Raw genomic sequence first — 6298 nt, forward strand, 5'->3', positions numbered from 1 at the left:
TCACGCCCTGCTGCTCGAGGAATTGCCAGCCATCTGACCGTTTTTTCGTCTCTGAGAGGCACAACCGCGGAAGCAAATCCTTGCCTATTGCGTAAGCAGAACCATGCCTTGCCTGGAAAAAAAGTTTTTTTTGTTTTCGATAGGCACGGCCGTGCCTCTCACGGAAGCAAAACAATGCCTCTCACAGAAAGGAACAATAACGCGTTTTTCATCCGTTTCAGAGAGGCACGACCGTACCTCTCGTGGACACAAAACCATGCCTCTCGCGGAAGGTAAATCGTGCCCCTTGCGGAAGCGAAACAAAAAAGCGAAACGGCTTTTTTTTCATTTTCGAGAGGCATGACCTTGCCTCTCGCGGAAGCAAAACTGTGCCGCTCACGGAAGGAAAAAAAAGAGAAAAATGTGTTTTTCTTCCGTTTCCGAGAGGTGCGACTGTGTTTTTCTTCTGTTTCCGAGAGGCACGGCCGTGTCTCTCGCGGAAGGTAAATTGTGCCTCTTGCAGAAGCAAAAAAAAACATTTTTTTCCGTTATCGAGAGGCACGACCTTGCATCTGGCGAAGGGAAAAAATGTGGTTCTTGACGTAATTATTTTTGAAATTCTTTTTTTTTTGTCTACCAGTGGAAAACCGGAAAGCCGAAAAAACCAAAACTCTATCTAAAAAGCCGAAAACACGTGGTGAAAATAAAAAAGAAACAAAATCCGAGGGAGCACGTGGCGGTGTTGAGAGATTTGTCTTTAACTAACTATTTGTGAAAGTGAAAGGTGGGTCATATGTTGATAAACTAATACTTTCTTATAGCTAGCTATTGTACCTGTTAACTATTACTCACTCCGTTCTAAAATATTTGTCTTTTTAAAGATTTCTAATGGACTCCATATATGGATGTGTATAGAAATAATTTAGAGTGTGGATTTACTCATTTTGCTTCGTATATAGTCTCTCGTTGAAATCTTTACAAAGACAAATAATTTAGAGTAGTTAGCAACGGAGGGAGTACATTTGTGATAAATGGCAGGCTGGCTGCTATAGTCAGCAGCGGGCTATATTATTCTCACTGTCATTCCCCAGCTATTCTGCCTTTGCCTACGCCCAGCCACTCTGCCTCCTGCGACTGCTGTAGCTCCACACGGATTTGCTGCGCTTGGGGGCGGGGCGACGCACGCGCTGGAGGAGGATCTGCCGTCTCCATGGCGGCGCGTCAGAGGAGGAGCTGAAAGGCTTATCCGGGAGGCGACGCGCGGGAGAGTAGCTGAGGCCTGAGCTGTTGCTCGCGGAGGCACCGCACGGGAGGAGGAGCTGAGCTTGGCCTCCCCCTGAGGGGACGCGCCGTATTGACAACACATCTTCTACGCCGTCCGTCGCTGACGCCATCACGCTGAACCCCTCGCCTCCTCCTCCGGATCTGGAAGCTGCTGGGTGCCCTCTGCATTGGGCACCAGATCTGAAGGAACAGGGCATCCATTGATCTGAAAGGTAAACTTGGAGCTAATTAACCTTCTTCCTTGCTTTCCTTGTTTCTCCTTCAGTAACTGAAAAGGGAATTATAGATTGCTACCTGATTATGTAGAGAAGAATCTTGTAGCTATGTAGAGAATCTTGTTGTATTGGGTACCTGATCTGAATGAACAGGGCATCCATCGAGCTCAAAGGTCAATTTTGTAGCCAATTAAGCTTATTGCTTCTTTTCCTTGTTCCTCCTTCAGGAATTGGGAAGTAGATTATAGACTGCTAGCTGACATTCTACCTGTTTTAAAATTGATATACCTAGAGAAGAGAATCTTGTAGCTATGTTGAAAATTGCTTTGCCTGTGTATATGTATGTATGTAGAGAATCTTGTAGCTAGCTGATGAAAAGTAAATATGGCAAATTCGATGAAAAATGTAAATGTTTAGATGGGAAATTCAGAGGTGCGTCAAGATTAAAGCGTGCGGGCCAGTGCTTTTCGGTAGATAAGATTAAAGCTTGCGGCTAAGTGTCCAGTAGGTCTTACTAAAATCTAACTGAACACTAAATTGCTAGTATATATATATTCAGTTGGTACGGCATTTCAAGATTAATTTGTCCTTACATGGTTAATTACACCTTGCTAATTAAGCTTTCTTGCTTGTTTTCGTTGTGTCTCATACTCCTACCTGGATTTCACCTCAGCTTGGCTAGCCTTTTTTCCACTTTACTATTAGTAATGCTAATTTATTCTGCATTTCACCTCCACTTGGCTAGTCACTGTAAAAGAACACTTCACTAATAGTAATGTTAATTTTTTTTGGTGGAAGTTGAAATTTTTTGCTGTCTTAATTGCAGAAGCTATATGGACGGCCGCATTATACTCCCATACAAGATCTCCATTTGCCAATCATCACCAGGTGCTAGCTCAATCTATTCTACCACACCACACAATTAGCAGTAACAGATACAGATGCAAGCAAGCAAACAACTAAGAACAGAGCAATTAGTAGCGGCGGAGTTCACACTTGGCTTGACCACTTGTGCTTTCATCCGCACAAATGTCAATGGTAGCGGCAGCAACTTCCTCCCTTCACCCAACCCCCAACCCCCAAAACACACACGCAAGAGCACTCTGATTGTAACTCGGCTCTGAGCCACCAATACTGCCATGGCCGAAGCAATTGTTGGTTTACTAATCGGCAAGCTGGGTGCAGCCTTGGGGAAAGAGGCAGCAACCTATGGCGTATCGCTGCTTTGCAGTGAAGGCTCTACCCTCAGAGGTCTTTTGGTGAGATTCGTGAAGCCAAGGAGGAGCTTGAGAGTATGCAGGCTTATCTTAAAGGGGCAGAGCGGTTCAAGGACACCGATGAGACAACTGGCCTCTTTGTTGAGAGGATCAGGGGATTTGCTTTCTAGATCGAAGATGTTGTCGATGAGTTCACCTATAAGTTGGAGGACAAGCATGGAGGGTTTGCTGCCAAGATGAAGAAGAGGATCAAGCATGTCAAGACCTGGCGCACACTTGCTCAGAAGCTGAAAGATATCAATGGCAGGCTTCAAGCGGCTAAACAGAGGAAGGAGCACTACGCCATGCCAGAAATCAGCAGAAATGGTGCTGTTCATGCGAACCAAGTTCTCAAATTCACAAGGGATGAGGACCTTGTAGGGATTGCTGAGCACAAGCAACAGTTAATACAATGGCTGACAGGTGATATGCAGGATGAAAGAAGCGAGATTACCACTGTGTGGGGCATGCCAGGTGTTGGGAAAACAACTTTGGTTGCTCATGTGTACAAAACTGTAAAAGTATCCTTCGATGCCGCTGCATGGATAACTGTGTAGGAGAGCTATCATGTTGAGGACTTGCTGAAGAAGATTGCTAAAGAAGTTGGCATACCAGTTAATGTGTCTAACATGGAGATCAGAAGCCTAGCTGAGACCATCTTTGAGTACCTCCAAGGTAAAAGATACATCTTAATTCTAGATGATGTTTGGACTACTGATGTTTGGTCAGAGATAAGGACTGTCTTTCCGTCTAGTGGCCGACTTGTTGTCACATCAAGAAAGCATGAAGTATCATCATTGTCAACTAATAAGTATTCAATTCATTTGGAACCACTTGAAGAAGATAACTCTTGGGAGTTGTTCTGCAAATCAGCCTTTTGGAATGATGCTGACAGAAAGTGTCCACCGGAGTTGCAGAACTTGGCTTGGAAATTTGTAAACAAGTGTGAAGGGTTGCCTATTGCTATTGTATGCATAGGCAGCGTACTATCCAGAAAATGTCAAACTTCTGCAGAATGGGAAGAAGTATATGATGAGTTAAAGCTCCAGTTGGTGAAAAATGTGTGGTCTCGTGTTGAGACAATTCTAAAAGTCAGCTTGGAGGACCTTCCATATTATTTGAAGAATTGTTTCTTACATTGTGCATTATTCCCAGAAGATTATTCCATCAAGAGGAGGACAGTAATGAGGCATTGGATTGTTGCTGGATTCATCAAGGAAAAGCAGAATAAAACTCTGGAGGAAGTGGCAGAGGGGTACTTGACTGAACTTGTGAACCGAAGCCTACTACAAGTGGTAGAGAGGAATTATACTGGGCGGTTGAAATGTTGTCAGATGCATGATGTCATACGCCTTGTTGCCCTCAATAAAGCTGGTGAAGAATGCTTTGGTAAAGTGTATGATGGCTCTGGAGCATTCTCTATAGAGCGCACGCGTCGCATATCAATCCAGAGTGGAAACCTTCAACGACTGAGTGAATCTGATGCAACACATGTCCGTGCAATCCATGTTTTTAACAGGTAAATCAATATTGGTTTGTTGAGGCCTATCCTACAATCTTCAAACCTGCTGTCAACATTGCATCTGCAAGGTACTCGTATCAAGATGCTGCCTATTGAGGTATTCAACTTGTTCAATCTGCGGTACTTGGGCATTAGATATACAAATATTGGAAGTCTACCAGAAGAAATAGGAAGGTTGCAAAACTTGGAAGTCTAGATGCTGGGAACAGTGCACTGTCGTATTTACCGAACAACATTGTAAAACTTTAGAGGTTGAGATACCTGTTTGCATGTTGTGTTGGCAAACCAGGAGAACTTAAACTTTTCAGTGGTGTAAAGGTGCCTAGTGGTATTAGACACTTGACGTCATTGCATGTTCTTCAAAGTGTGGAAGCAAGCTCGGAAAGTCTGCGGGGTGTAGCAGCTTTAACACAGCTAAGAACATTTGCTGTGTGCAATGTGGAAACTAAACACTCTGCCGACTTGAGAAATGCTATCAAAGAAATGAGAAATCTTCTGTATCTAGTAATCACAGCTATCAATGAGGAGGAGGTGCTGCAGCTGGAGGGACTTAGTTTACCTCTAACGCTTTACAAACTTGGTGTAGAAGGGCAGCTCGAGAAGACATCGATATCTCAAATTGTCTCATATTGGTCCCCCCTGAATAACCTCACCTGGTTGCGGCTGCAATTTTCCAAAATTGACGAGGAAACGTTTTCCAGTCTATTGATGCTACATGGTTTATGTCGTCTTGATCTTATCAAGCCTTTTGAAGGGAAGAAGCTGCACTTCACTGCGGGATCTTTTCCAAACCTTCGCTTACTAAACATATGGGATGCACCGCAGCTGAACCAAGTTGAAATAGAAGATGGCGCGATGGCAAGCCTTGCTGAATTCAGGTTGCAAGTCTGTCCTGAACTGAAGTTTCTTCCTCGTGGTGTTGAGCATCTTACAGCCCTTGAAGAATTATATCTCAATGACACATCAGAAGAACTCATAGAGAAGCTTCGGCAAAAGAGAGAAGCAAATGAATGCAGTGATGATCTAACTAAGATTAGACACATAAGAAGAGTTACTGTTGTACTAACCAAGAAGGGCTTACAGGAAAGGATTCGGTGACTGGAAAACTTGGTGCAACCCCAACTATAGCTACCGGTAAGGGTACATATAATAAGCTAAATAAGCTGCGAGTGATGGATTAGATTTATTTCTTTTTGCACTGTTCACTCATTTTCTGAAGAAAAAAATTTGTTCACCTAGTAACATAAACAACAGATAGCATACTTTAATTTTTGACTTCCCTGACTTGTATTTGCAGGCCTCTTGATTGTCAGAAGCTGGAGTTTTGTTCCACTTTCAGAAACCCAACATCTTCTCAAGGGCCGCAAGAAGAACAGAGTGATGGGCGAATAAGCCACGGCGATGAAGCCGGGCACGTCGAGCGCGTGTATGGGCGCGCGCTGGACTGCCTGGGCGCGTCGGGTCCGAGGACTAGGGCGTGCGTGTGTGCGTGCGTTGGGTGCACGGGCGTGTCCGTGCACCAGGGTGTGTGTGTGTGCGTTTGTTGGCGAGCCAAGGTGGCCTGGTCAGGCGCGGGCCGTTGGAGCTGGCCGTGTGACGCGGGCGTCGAGCGCAGCGTTGGGCGCGGTCAGTGCGCGGAGAGCGCGGGGAAGATCAGGAGCGAGTTGAGGCGTGGGTGCGTGCCCGGTGCGCCGGCTCGGGGTATAAAGTCACCTGATGGCATTGTAACAAACTGACACAGTCGAGTTCGTGCTCGAGGAAGAAAAGGGGCGTCCGTGCGCCGGAAAAACACCTGTGTCCACTGCTTCCCTGAATCTCTCTGAACTTCTTCCTCTTTTCTCTAGTGAGCTCGAGCGACCGCGACAGAGAGGGCGAGGAGAAGTCCCGCGTGGGACTGGTGGCGCCAACAATTGGTATCAGAGCCAGGTTGAGGAGGGAGCTCGCCGGTGATGTCCATCGTGTCGTACGCCGGCGGATCGGGCAGCACGGTGGCGCATGCGGCGCTGGTGCTCACGGGCGAAAACTACACCACCTGGGCCATC

At 45.8% G+C, this 6298-nt stretch overlaps 1 pseudogene; it reads left to right on the forward strand.

Moving 5' to 3' along the window:
• Positions 1 to 1094: 1094 nt before the first annotated feature.
• Positions 1095 to 6036, forward strand: LOC123159996 (disease resistance protein RPM1-like; annotated as a pseudogene).
• Positions 6037 to 6298: the final 262 nt, after the last annotated feature.

Source organism: Triticum aestivum, chromosome 7B, assembly GCF_018294505.1.
Source record: "Triticum aestivum cultivar Chinese Spring chromosome 7B, IWGSC CS RefSeq v2.1, whole genome shotgun sequence".
NCBI classification, from domain to species: Eukaryota; Viridiplantae; Streptophyta; class Magnoliopsida; order Poales; family Poaceae; genus Triticum; species Triticum aestivum.